Genomic DNA, 14923 nt, shown 5'->3' with positions numbered 1-14923 from the left:
TCAGCACATGTCTCTCAACAATGTTTATTTATTTATTCATACTGCAGTGCATACTGGGAGTTTTCTACTATCCTGGAACCCAGCGTGCATTGCAACAACTTGATTGTTGTTTTTAAAATAGTGATTCTGCTTGTTATCATCAGGTGTCTTCAATAATGCTCAAACATCACTCAATTAATCACTTAAATATCTCATTAACTTTAACACTCTTGAGTGTGGAGTCATAAACTCCCAGGAGAGATAATTTAACACTTTTTGAGAGTTTTGCTGTGTGCATTGCTATGCAGAGGTGTAAAGTCCAGGTTCAGAAAGTAAAAGTCCTCCTCAGTATTTTGTTCCAATCTCCTGGATTTGCTAATTAGCAGTTTTTCAGCCAGGAGATAGAAGTCAGCTCGCTGAGGTCATGGGTCGACTAAACATATGGCAGGACTTTTACTTTCTGACCCCTGGACTACCTCTGGGCGGGGCTCATTTAACTCAGGCAACCAGTCAGTCTCTCAGGATCATTGTGAAGCTATCAAGCCCTAGCAACAATTCAGAGCACCCTAGCAACAAGTTCCACAGACTTCCATTCAAAGAGATCAAATGGGATATATTCGGATAGAAGTGTCATTGAAGGGTGGGCAGCAAACAGCCAATCACAAATCACCTTCAACACTTCCTAGCCCCGCCCTAGCAACCATGGTCGAGCACCCTAGGAACCCAAATGCAAAGAGGGATATCTTCAAATCTGAATGTCATACAGGGATTGCGGTTGGTTTATATCATTCATTCTGACAAGCATCCTTTGGAGTTTCATTATCACTGGCAGCTACCTAGCAACCAAAACAGAGTACCCTAGCAACCGTTTAGCACAGGGGTGTCCAGTCCTGCAGAGTTCAGCTCCAACCCCAATTAAACACACTTGAACCACATAATCAAGGTCTGACTAGACATACTACAAACTTTCAGGCCGGCGTGTTGAGGAAAGTTAAAGGATTATTTACCAAGAAGAGCTCACAGAAAAATACAAATGCGCTCATTCGAAAGAAAACATCCTAAGGTATAAGGTGATATATATAAGCTGTGTAATTCACTAATCTCTATATAGTATATGGCTTTTGAGTGCACCATATATCCAAGGAGTGAACAATTTTTATTTATTTATTTTTATTGAATATAAAATTATACATACAACCAAGGCAATTGTATTCATTCAAGAATGAATGAAAGGCTCAACTCAGTTAAACAAATAAAAAATACTTAAAAGACAAAGAAAATAAATAAATACAAATTTGAAATCATATCTTACATGAACTTAGGGTAAAAAATAAATAAAATAAAAATAAATTAAGTTAAATTAAATTAAAGGGCAATGTCACATCAAGTCATATGAAATCAAAAGATCGAGCAGCTTTATCGCACTTCCACTTCTCGCTCTAGAAAAACATTGTAAATCATTTTTTAACACAAGTAGTGGGAGGGATTTAAAAAATCTACATTTGTGAATGAAATATTTTGCCATTATTACAATGTTATTGATCAAATAAAAATTAACACAACAGTCTTTTGGAATTCCAAATAAAATATGTTGTAAAGTAAAAACAAAACTATCAACAACCACCTCCTTTTCTATCAACCAGTCCTGAACTGATATCCAGAAGATTTTGGAAAAATTGCATGTAAAGAAGATATGGTCAGTGTCTTCATAATGGCTACACAGCAAAATCCCCAGTGTTAAATCAACACTGCTCGGAGCATATATGGTCCCACTCTGCAGAGTGTTAAAATAACACTGAATCAGTGTTAAAGTTAATGAGATAATTAAGTGATTAATCAAGTGATGATTGAACATTAATGATGGACACCTGATGTTAACAAGCACAATCACTGAAGAACAGAGAAACACAAGAACTACAACTGACTTTTAGTCACAGCTTTAAATTAAATCAGCTGAAGATAAAAATAAGACATTCAATCTCTAAAGATTTATGCAGAGGAGGATTAAACAACTCCACAAACAGCATTACCAGCTTCACTTATTACTAACCAGACTGACTTTATTTCTGGTATATGTCTATGGACAAAAGTTTAGATGTCGATGTTAAAAAAAAGGTCACCATTATGGAGATCAGTATTTCATTTAGTTGGGCAGTTTGACTCATAACATTTTAAATGCAATTTTGCTCTTTGTAACAATATTTACCAAAACTAATAATATGTTACAAAAGAAGCTAAAAATATTACATGTCCTGGTGTTATCGTTTTCATTATTATAAAGATGAAAGATTCATTAATCTTATCCCTGACAAAAAACAAAAGTTGTTATTAGTTATTAATAAAAGTAACTTTTTTTTACACAGAGCAGTCATCCTGAATAAAAAATTTGATATACATTTCAGATTTTTTTTGAAAATTATTATTTTTATATTAGAAACGACAGACATCAAGAATCAGAGTATGAATCTCAACAATGGTGACATGCTTCATGCTGCAATGCATGCTGGGAGCCATTATTTTTATACTATGGTGTGTCCCATAATGCATTGCGGCATAAAGCATGTCACCATTAATGAGATTCATATGGGGATTCTTGATGTCTGTGTGATTGTCCAAAGATTATTTTCCCAATAATTAAAAAATAAAGATTCAGCTTGATGACTGATCTATAGAAATAAATTAATGTTATTGAAAATCTATTAATACCAAATAACCATTTTCAGTAAATGATAGCATTTTTTAATATTTGTACTTGTTAAAAACTATAGGCCTATCACCTGACCATCTTTGTAGCTGGCTTTCTTTGCAACCTTTGTGTGTTTTGGTAAACACTGTTACAATGACCATGAAATCAAATAATAAAAAAAGAATCAAATTGCTCAACTAAAGGCAACACTGTTCACCATAATGGTGATTGTTAAATGGTGACTAAAACATCAACATCTAAACCTCTGTTAATTCTCAATAAAACTTCTGTAGACATTTGACAGAAATAAAGTCAGTCCTGGTTAGTAATAAGTGAAGCTGGTAATGCTGTTTGTGGAGTTGTTTAATCGTTCACTGTTGAGATCTTCACAGATTTAATGTCTTATTTTTATCTTCAGCTGATTTAATTTAAAGCTGTGATTAAAAGTCAGTTGTAGTTCTTGTGTTTCTCTGTTCTTCAGTGATTCTGCTGGTTAACAGCAGGTGTCCATCATAATGTTCAATCATCACTTAATTAATCACTTAATTATCTCATTAACTTTAACACTGCTTCAGTGTTATTTTAACACTCTGTAGAGTGGGACCATATATGCTCCGAGCAGTGTTGATTTAACACTGGGGATTTTACTGTGTATCACAGAAAGAACAGGGGACAATATCTATATTAAATTTTTGATTTAAGAGTTTGTTAGAAGGATAAATTTCATTTAAGATTTTGAAGTGTGTTTCTTTTGCTTTGGGAGGAATAGGGTATATACTGTAGGATATTTTACAGTATTCTTATTAAACATGTGATCTAACTTATTAATTTTAATTTGACAAGTTATTAAGACAACCTGTCGTATCAGTGTTGGGTAAGTTACTTCAAAAAAGTGATGAATTACTAATTACATCATCAATATTGTATTTAAAATACTTTTCTAATTACTCTGTCTGAAAAGTAATTTAATTACTCAACAAGTAATTAAACAAATTACTTCTTAAAATCCCTATAAAACTTGACCGGATAGACAATAGAAATTAAACTAAAAATATGAGTCAAACATGGAATAGTTTATCCTTTTAAAGCATTTTAGCTTCATTAAAACATACTATAATACTTCAGTACTAACATTTCAGTAACAAATGTAACCTAGTTAAACAGAATTCCTCTGCTACATATCTAAATAACAAAAAAGCTTAACTTAAAAGAAGTTAAATGACATGCATCAAGCTGTAAACATGAAACTTGCTTTCAAAGCAACGAGTAGCCTACCATATTATATTTCATACATAATGTAGACTATGTACGGTAGTCATGTGTTTCAACAAAATTAACTCATTTCTAATTCTAATTTCTAATGCTGCGTGTCCGCGTAGAAACGTAGAAGGATCAATCCAATGTGCCGTCATTCCGAGAAAACTTTTGTTATGGCTCGTCCAAATGTCGGCAGTCATGGAAATATATTCCAAGCTCTCGAATGTCCTTTTAAGCTCAATTTCCATGTCAGTGTATCACTTATCTAAGTAAGATGAAAACGTTTTTCGATCGGGCAGGGCTGCTTTTATTTGCCACACACAGGTATTTTGTTTAGTAGGCTATGCGCCTAAAAGATGGATACTCTACAGTACGCAGAGGTAACATCTCTTCCACAACGTAGCCTATGGCGGAAAATCAATGACAATAATAAACGAGCGCACAGCTGATGCTGGCACGCGCGGTAAATGACTTTCGCGAGCGAATAACAGATCTACACGCGAGGAAACGGGAACTCGCGAGCTCATTCATATGGCAAGCCAAGAGGGTCAGAAATATGCCATAGATTAATCGCGTTTAAAGCCAAACTCCGTCAAATACGGCGTTTTAAACCGTATTGGACGCCGTAAAATACGGCGTTGTAATTACAAACGCCGTAAAAGACGCGCGAAATACGTCAATGACGCCGTATTTGACGGCGTTTTAGTGTAGCCTACATGGAAAGCGCCGCTTTTTACGCCGCTCATCTCGCCATATGACGCCGTAAAAACGCCGTTTTGGTTGCACAGAGCGCGCGTTATTTTACGGCGTTTTGCTTGTATTATGAGCCACGCCCACCAGGGCCGGATTAACCATTAGGGCAACTTCTAATGGGGCCCTGCACTGTTAGCCCTTACCGGGTTTTTTTACAGTAAAATACTGGCAACACTGTTGCCAGTAATTTACTGTTATTTGTACAGTTATTTACTGTATTATACAGTTCGTTACTGTAAAATGCACTAAATTAAAATTTGACTTAAAACTAATTTCACTTGCAGAAACCGACTGCCTTAAATTGACCAACTGTAATTTAAATGTGTAAAACTAAAATGTGTAATGCATTAATAATGTGAGAAAAGAGTTAAGAACTTCCATTAGAAACCATTAAAAAACTTAAAAAGATTTCCACTGAACCAGCAATTACATTCTGTTAAATAAAGCAACATGCAGCGTATCATCGATGGTTCTAGATCTTCTGCTGGACTGAAGCACAGGCTCTACTCTTCAGCACAATGGTGACCCAAAAAACTACATTTTACAGTAAACTACTGGCAACAGTGTTGCCAGTATAAACCTGTTTTATAACTTACAGTTTATTACTGTTTAAATACATTTTGTGGGTGTGTCTTTTTATCTTACACTGTTAACCCTTTCAACCCCACAGGAACATCCGCACTACAAAGAGTAAAAAGTAACATTGACGCAGTGTTGCAGTGAGATAATAAAGTGAATATGTAAGTGATTGTTGAGCATTAGTGATGAACACCTGCTGTTAACAAGCAGAATCACTGAAGGAAAGAGGAACACAAGAACAGAAAATAGAGAAACATAAGAACTACAACTGACTTCCAGCCATAACACATTATTACACGTATTATTAACCAGTTTGACTTTATTTCTGTCATCCATCAACAGAAGTAGTTATTGAGATGTTTAATTGAAAATGTTTGATTTGAAGTTACCATTATAGAGATCAGTGTTTGCTTTAGTTGGGTTGCTGATGCCAACTCATTATTTTTTCTCTTGCTGCTTGAGCTGTGTTTTTGCAAGTCACACTTGCGCACACACACAGTTCATAAATGATTGTGGTTATATTCACTATCATGACAAAATCATTATGTGGCCTGTCAATTCACTAAGAAGTTAGTTCTCACTCATTCAGAGTTTAATTCTCAATCAAAAGTGTTACGTTACCACCACTGTGAAACAACAGCAACAATGACTAATTTATTTGTAACACATGCATAACCAAAAATAAAAGAGCTACACTGTCTTGTAGAAACAGAAATATCACAAATTAGAACATGCATCTCAACAACGGTAGGAATATATATATGTGTAATTATTATTCATGCAGCAGAGCATGCTGGGAGTTTTATACTATCCTGGTACCCAGCATGCATTGCGACATGAAACTTTTGATCATCACCATTGTTGAGATTCATATGATGATTGTTGATGTCTGTGTGTGTCAGAGTCAAGCAGGAGTTAATACAATTTTAATGCACTATATGATTTCAAAAAATTTCAGTTGACCTGATTAAAGAAATATTACTGGATTTCATGTTGTAGATTATCAGATATATGGTATTAAACCAGAAATTCACAGCTCACATATATTAAAAAGTAATAAATCATGTATGATTTTGAAATCACAAAACCAAAAACTCCTGATCAACTTCCCCTTGACTTTTCTTGCTGTAATAAATGTGCTTTATACACTCACTGTTACAGCAGCCGAAGAGAGATGAATGAACGAAGTCTTTGAGTTAAGGCACAAGAGACCAACTAAAGCAAATACGGATCTCCATCATGGTGACAACAAACTTTATTATTAACTAAATCCCTGTTCATTCTCAACAAGAACTTGAAATAAATAATGTTAAACTGGTTTCACACTCAGTGTGGCTAGTTGTAGTTCTTGTGTTTCTCTTTTTTCTGTTCTTGTTTCTCTGTCCTACAGTGATTCTGCTTATCAGGTGTTCATCAGTGTCTCAATTCACTCACTTCTTTTCATTCAAGTGGACTATATTAGTGAACTAATGTAGGGAATAGTGAATGAGGGTATAGGGTGTGATTGGGAAAACAGCCTCTGAGTGTCGAATTTGAGCGCTGTTAATTCACAGTATATTCCTGTAGGTATATTCCAGTATATTACTGTTTTAATGGAAAATGGTATGATATTGTAAGAATGTGGGCTTTTTCTACAGTAAGGTCTAACAGTGTGGGCACCGTCAAATATTATGTTAGATTAGGGGTGTGCGATATCACGATTTTTGATCGTGGACGATTAAAATGTCTCCACGATCTGCTTTTGAATAAATATTGTAGGATAGTGCATTCTATCAGTTTGCAGTTCTGGCGCCTCCGTCTCAACATACTGTACAGCGCGACGTATATTCACATGAAATGCAGAGGAACGGGACACTGTAGTTTATAAAAAAAATATTATTTGCATGTGCTTTAAAGCCTTGCCGGTTAAACATGTCATTCGCTGCTGATGCGCTGTTCTAACGGGCACTTTTCTGAGCGCAATAACGTTAACGTTATACCCGAAGCGCACATGCACTAAAGCCTGTCTAGCGCCTGTTACTAAAGTTATCTTTCGAGTCTTATTGTGCTAATACTGTCAAATACACACAAGGTTTACATAAACAAAGTTGGTTATGTCTAAAGTGAAAGAACAGTAGAAAAAATTAAGAAAAAAATCTGATTGTCAAATGTGTGTATATTAGACTCGTCGTGGGCAGGTCTTAAAGAGTAGCCCTAATAGTAAACATGCAGCCGCTTGTCCTTAAAGGGATAGTTACCCCCCACACTTATTTACTCACTCACTCTAATGTTGTTCCATACATGTATTAATTTCTTTCTTGTGCTGAACACAAAAGAATATATTTTGAGAAGTGTGGGTAACTGGGCGGTTGCTGGTCCCCATTGACTACCATAGTAGGAAAAAACTATTATGGAAGTCTCTGGGGTACACTGTTAGACCTTACCGGGTTTTTTTACAGTAAAATACTGGCAACACTGTTGCCAGTAATTTACTGTTAATTGTACAGTTCTTTACTGTAATCTACAGTATTTTACTGTAATATACAGTGTGTTACTGTAAAATGCACTAAATTAAAACTCGAGTTAAAACTAATTTCACTTGCAGAAACCGACTGCCTTAAATTGACCAACTGTCATTTAAATGTATTAACTAAAATGTATAATACATTAATAATGTGAGAAAAGAGTTAAGAACTTTCATTAGAAACCACTAAAAAACTTAAGTACAAAAAAAGATTTCCACTTGACCAGCAATCACCGCCTGTTAAATAAAGCAACATGCAGCGTATCATCGATGTTTCTAGATCTTCTGCTGGACTGAAGCACAGGCTCTACTCTTCAGCACAATGGTGACCCAAAAAACTACATTTTACAGTAAACTACTGGCAACAGTGTTGCCAGTATAAACCTGTGTTATAACTTACAGTTTATTACTGTTACAATACTTTTCGTGGGTGTGTCTTTTTATCTTACACTGTTAACCCTTTCAACCCCACAGGAAAATCCACACTACAAAGAGTAAAAAGTAACATTGACACAGTGTTGCAGTGAGATCATTAAGTGAATATGTAAGTGATTGTTGAGCATTCGTGATGAACACCTGCTGTTAACAAGCAGAATCACTGAAGGAAAGAGGAACACAAGAACAGAAAATAGAGAAACACAAGAACTACAACTGACTTCCAGCCATAACACATTATTACACGTATTATTAACCAGTTTGACTTTATTTGTCATACATCTACAGAAGTTGTTATTGAGATGTTTAATTGAAAACGTTTTATTTTAAAGTTACCATTATAGAGATCAGTGTTTGCTTTAGTTAGGTTGCTGATGCCAACACATTAATTAATCTCTTGCTGTTTGAGCTGAGTTTATGCAAGTCATACTTGTGCACACACACAGTTGTGAATGATTGCGGTTATAATCACTATCATGACAAAATCAAGATATAGCTATTCACTAATTCTCACTCATTCAGAGTTTAATTGTTAATTAAAAGTGTTAGGTTACCACCACTGTAAAACAACAGCAACAATGACTAATTTATTTTTAACACATGCATAACCAAAAAGAAAAGAGCTACGCAGTCTTGTAGAAACACAGAGATATCACAAATTAGAACATGCATCTCAACAATGGTGGGAATATATTTTTTAAAAATGATTATGCATGCAGCAGAGCATGCTGGGAGTTTTATACTATCCTGGTACCCAGCATGCATTGTGATATTAAACTTTTGATCGTCACCATTGTTGAGATTCATACGCTGATTGTTGATTTCTGTATGTGCCATAGTCAAAGCAGGAGTTAATACAATTTTAATGCACTATATGATTTCAAAATTCTTCAGTTGACCTGATTAAAGAAAATGACTGGATTTCATGTTGTAGATGACCAGATATATGGTATTAAATCCATAAATTCAAAGCTTACATAAAAAAAGAGCAAAAATTCATTAATGATATCATCACAAATCCAATAACACCTGATCAACTTCCCCTTGACTTTTTCTTGCTGTAGCAAATGTGCTTTATAAACTCACTGTTACAGCAGTCAAAGAGAGATGAATGGACAAAGTTTTTTAATCAAGGTACAAGAGACCAAATAAAGCAAATACTGATCTCCATCATGGTGACAACAAACTTTATTATTAACTAAATCCCTGTTCATTCTCAACAAGAACTTTAAATAAATCATGTTAAACTGGTTTCACACTCAGTGTGTCTGGAAGTCAGTTGTAGTTCTTGTGTTTCTCTTTTTTCTGTTCTTGTTTCTCTGTCCTTCAGTGATTCTGCTTATCAGGTGTTCATCAGTGTCTCAATTCACTCACTTCTTTTCATTCAAGTGGACTATATTAGTGAACTAATGTAGGGAATAGTGAATGAGGGTATAGGGTGTGATTGGGAAAACAGCCTCTGAGTGTCGACTTTGAGTGCTGTTAATTCACAGTATATTCCTGTAGGTATATTCCTGTATATTACCGTTTTAATGGAAAATGGTATAATATTGTAAGAATTTGGGCTTTTTCTACAGTAAGGGCTAACAGTGTACATCAACTGTTTGGTTACCCACATTCTTCCAAATAACTTTTATTTTCAACAGAAGAGGGAGACTTATTCGGGTTTGAAACGGCTTGAGAGAGTAGGCTAAATTATGACTATTTTAATTTTTTGGAGAACTATCCCTGTTAATAAAACAACAAAATACAAAGAGCAAATCACTCACTCTTGACTGAGAACTTTAATAGTCGCTTTAATAAGAAGCAATGTATAATTTATACTGTGAAGTCTATGTTGTGTTTTATTTGCATATTTGTTCATTTAATGACTTCAATAATGTTAAAAACACAACACTGGGGGGGGTCTACAAGTCAATGTGCCCAGGGGCCTCTGAACTCTTAATCCGGCCCTGACACCCACTGATTTCCACAGCCACTAAGTTTGAACTGGTCTCTCCCAATCAATGATGAACTCAGTCAGACCAGACCAATTCAGCACGGATCATCATTATAGCAAAGGATCATTCAAATCTGTGAATGTTTTTGTGTGTGTGTGTGTGTGTGTGTGTGTGTTTGTGTATGTGTGTGTGTGTGTGTGTGTGTGTGTGTGTGTGTGTGTGTGTGTGTGTGTGTGTGTGTGTGTGTGTGTGTGTGTGTGTGTGTGTGTGTGTGGCCTATAGCCTATACCTACACTCACAATAAAAACAAAACATTGTATAATGAAGAAAACAAACAGCTTTCCTTTCCGTGAACTTGCTTCTCAAAAGCGATCATTTTGACCATGAACCAAAAGAAATTTCGTGTAGCCTTTTTTCCCCACAGAAGTAGGCTACTACAGGTGCATAGCCTATACGATGATGATTCTGTTCTTCAGCTATTTGTGCATGCAGGCTTAAACTAAACCCCAGGGGGAAAAATGTTGTGTGTTTTTAATGGGTCACAGACGAATTTAATTTAACACAGCCTAATCTTGTCGGTTGAAAAAAACCCCGATTTTTTTAAATAAATGTAAACAACAACCTTTATTTCAGGTTTACGTCGATAGGCATAGAAGTTTTTAATAGTTTTAGTTAACCCTGCTGGCCAAAACATCCACAGAACTGTAGCCTACATGTTAATATTTAGAAATATACACGAATTAGCCTACTCAATGCCGGTCTAGGAAACAATCTCATCCAGCCCAATAAACTTACAGCTTTTGTTGCAAACAAAATTTACATTTTAAGAATAATGACTCAAATGTTGGGAAAGTAGGCAAATAACAATGTTATTTTTATTTATTTATTTGCTCCCTTATGTTTTATCCTTCTAAAATGACGGTAATTCTTTCAAAATTCGAATAAAAAGATAAATGGCTACTGAACCAAACCTCTCTAACCTCGGTGGGATTTTTTCCCACATGGCAAGTTTATTTATAGGCTATGAACTGACGATCGAAAAGGGCAAAATATTTGAATCTTCATATTACAAAATATTGGAAATAACGAAGCCAAATAATAAAACATAGATTTAACAAAAAAAATCGGAACACTAAATAACTCTAGTCCAGTAATTTTATGAAAAAAAGGTTAAACAAATTGCAATTAACAGAAGCAAACTCAACTGATTTTGTATCCTCAATATGTCCAGAGCAGGGGTCACCAAGTGTATTGTGTGCGAGGGCTACCTCAAGGGATAAAATAATCTATAAAAGGGCCACTTTTTTAATACTCAAAAATATTTATTATACATAGGCTATAACATGGTGGTGATTTTTTACTTTTAACTTTTTTTTCACCATCATATGCGAAAACTCCCGAAAATATATAGGCTATTGAATTATGTTTGTATTCTCTAAACCTATTGTAGGCCTATGTGTTATCAAAAACAGTAGTCCAAAAATATAGTATGGCTAAATATAAATGCTAAATAAATAAACTGAAATAACTTCTAATAAAAAACATTACTGCATTACATTTAATACATTTATACATGACTAGCTATATTAATAACAGCATTTTTAATATGAACATACAGGCAAAAAAAAGTTTGTTTTACTACAGTTAATTCACAAGTTGTGGAGTGAAATGTCTTCTAACTGGTTTGTTCTTAAATGGAACAATGTTTCGCTGTGTTTTTTTTTTTTTTTTTTTTGTCAACTAGCTTTAATAACCTATAGTCCAGGCGTTTTAAGCCAAAATAGGGGTCAATCGTGAACAAATTGCAACAGAATTAAACTCAACTTATTTTGTAGCCTCAATATGTCCTGAGTAAGGAAGAAAAAGCCCCGAAGAATCCCATTGGGGAAAGTTCCGAAAAAGACCCAAATAGGCTATAGCCAAACATTATTTTTCTTACGTGAATAGCGTAAAAATGTTAACCTTTAGATATCCCAGGCACGGCGTTATGGCGGGCCTAGGCCCACCCAAAACTTTTCTTCAAAAAGAAAAAAACTTTTAAATACAGGTAATTGGTTGATAAAAACATTGATCAAAATTAAGATACAATTTATACAAAACGAAAATGTTTTAAAAAGAGTCTTTCTAAAAAAAAAAAAACTCAATGAAGTGGTCAAAATCATGTCTATCCACTCCATGTCATATCTTTCTCGGCGAACAGCGCCGTTGCTAGGGCGCCAGCGCCTCTGCCTCGCGAGTGGATGCACGCATGATCATTCCCCACGTTCTCGCGCTCGATCTGCTCTCGCCTGCTGCTTTTGCTCGCTCGAACACATTTATTTTTGACAGTCGAGGGGCGGGGCTTACAGTTTTAATAACCTCAAATGTCATTGGTTACATCCCTTTTCCCGGAAATCACTTGTGATTGGACGCCTGTGATTTTCAATCAAGAGCGGCAAAGGCACGACCCAAAAGCTGGTTGTCAACCGCCGTTAAAAACAAAGAAGAAGAAGAAGACAATCACTTGACTTAACCCTTAATCACTGTTAAAAAAGGATAACACTTAAGATGTTTGGGGTCAGACTGACCCCAAGCTTTTAAAGAGCGGAAATATAATTTTTTTATATGGAAAACTATATATCATTTATTTTATTTACTTGTCAACTATACATTTATGCTGTGTTTTTGTGGAAATTTTTACGTTTTTTACCTATTTACAGAATGAAAGTGCAATGACCACATGTATCCAGAGAGGGCCATAGAGACTAATTCATTTTCACTTTATTTTTCTTGATGCTTCAACTTCTCCTCACAAATTTATGATATATATCGCGAAAGTCATTTACCGCGCGCGCCAGTATAAGCTGTGCGCTCGTTTATTATTGTCATTGATTTGCCGCCATACCCGTCTCCATGTGCTTGCTTGTTGCTTCTATTGGATAGCCACGTCGCGTTCAACGGAATTAATTTGCATAAAGATGGGTATCGGCCAGTCTTTTGACGCGCGGCATTTTTTCAAATGAAGCGCTGCTTTCCTGGAATGCTTTGCAGGCGCGTCAAAGTTGCTTGACGTCACCCATAGGAATATAGTGGAGTGCAGCGCGACAGAAGTGTCGCACGGACAAGTGGATCACCGCCGAGACGCGCCGCTAACTCTCTCTACCTGCCTTGCTTGCGCTAACAGGTCCCGCCGAAATGCGCAGGGCTCTCTTGCGTGCCCAATCTGCACCATAGAACTGGCTTAAACAGACGATCTGACAGGTTTTAGAAGATACAACCCGAAACTAAAAAACAGACCCGGCCTCTATTTGAGACCGGCCTTTATTTATCCAAACCTGTAGCCACACCAGGCGTGTAAAAGAGACAGGCGTCTATTTGGGACTAGGCTATTATTTGATGTTTTACGGTAACCAAACGGTCCTCTATAATAGGCTTTTCTCCCTTCTTTACGTGCTTAAGCAATCAGCGGCCACAGAACGGCACGAGCGTTTGGTCTTCCTTCGTGAAGTCTTCCATAAATCTGACTCCCTGGTTTAGGCAGACAGATGAGTTTTTCGTTGATTTCCATATTTCGTCCCTGTATTTCCGCATTGTGAATTGAACGATCATCTGTCTTGGTCTTCCTGGTTCCTTCTTAGCGATCCGGTGCACTGTGTCAATAATATCGTCTAATTTCTGTATCAAGTGCGGAAAGCAATCAGGTCAAGCACTTCTCCTCTTCAGACTTCTCCTTCATGCCGTTAATCCGGAGGTTCATCTTCTCTTATATCGTTCAAGGTCAGACGTTCTGCTTTCCAGGTCGTTGTGTGCGGTGGTTAAACCCATGACCGATTTGCTCAACTCTTTGCTCTTTTCTTTGCAATCTTTAATTTCAGCCGAGTTAAATTCAGCAGCTTTGGAAGTCTCTGCAATCATGATGCTGTTGTTTCGCATTTGATTCGCCAATTCTTCTAACTTTTCGTCTTGTGAATCGAAGCGAGCATTTAGGAAAGTAATAGCTTGCAGCAGAGTAGCATTGGTGATGTCCTCTTCTTGAGATTTGAGTTTTTTCGACGTATGTACTTTAGGGTGTACTCACACTAGGCACGGTTGCCATGAACCGGGCCCGAGTACGATTGTCCCCCCTCCCCACTCCCCCTCTGGCCTGCACTCACATAGGGTTTCAGCATTCGTGCCGGAGCACGCTTACGTCATTATGATGAGACAGTTTCGGGATAAACACAGACAGTATGGATAAACAGAGCGGCGCTCTCTGAACACAATGGAGTCCATCACTCTGTTTTCTTTGTGGATAATTTTGTGTCGTTTGGTCCACGGTGGTCCACAGCCCTCTCACAGCCTGTTGTTAAACAGATGTGGCGCCTTAGTGGCGCGAAAATTTTCACGTAATCGTGCTGCTCGTATGAGGTTTGCAAGGTACCAGCTGAAGTGCAGCACGGACTTTGCAGCTTTGATTACGGACTATTCAGCTTTGATTACGGACTACAGTTCCCGTACACGCGTCCTGTTCCGTGCTCCAGCACGGTTAGCGCTCACACTGCATGCGAACCGCGCCCGAGTCCAACTGAACCGTGCTCTGGCCCACCTCTTCCAAGCGGGCCAGGGCCGGCTAATCGAGCCGCGCCCGGGCACGGTTCGGAGCACTCACACTAGTCAAACGAACCGCGCTTTGGTGGTCAAACGCACTCGGGCACGGTTCAAACTGGCTAGTGTGAGTACACCCTTAGTGGGTGTAAAGTGAGAGGAATCACAGCGTTTATCTAATGAATCAGTCTCTGTTTCCATCTCAGAAAATGCAGTTTGAGCCAAGCG

General features: G+C 36.9%; 2 protein-coding genes and 1 long non-coding RNA gene across 6 annotated transcripts in view; 2 read left to right on the top strand and 1 right to left on the bottom strand.

Annotated features, from left to right (window-relative positions):
* Window positions 1-14923, top strand: part of LOC307008913 (butyrophilin subfamily 1 member A1-like) — a 250491-nt gene that overhangs the window by 118836 nt on the left and 116732 nt on the right. The gene's annotated exons all lie outside the window — the stretch shown is intronic.
* Window positions 1-14923, bottom strand: part of LOC307009022 — a 133328-nt gene that overhangs the window by 26317 nt on the left and 92088 nt on the right. The gene's annotated exons all lie outside the window — the stretch shown is intronic.
* The window catches only part of LOC307008898 (butyrophilin subfamily 1 member A1-like), a 34634-nt gene that overhangs the window by 5000 nt on the left and 14711 nt on the right, over window positions 1-14923 (top strand). The gene's annotated exons all lie outside the window — the stretch shown is intronic.

The sequence above is a fragment of the Phoxinus phoxinus genome (assembly GCF_949152265.1).
Source record: "Phoxinus phoxinus genome assembly, chromosome: 1".
In the NCBI taxonomy this organism is placed as follows: domain Eukaryota; kingdom Metazoa; phylum Chordata; class Actinopteri; order Cypriniformes; family Leuciscidae; genus Phoxinus; species Phoxinus phoxinus.
Note: the sequence above shows the minus strand (reverse complement) of the source record. Positions and strands in the feature narration are given on the sequence as shown.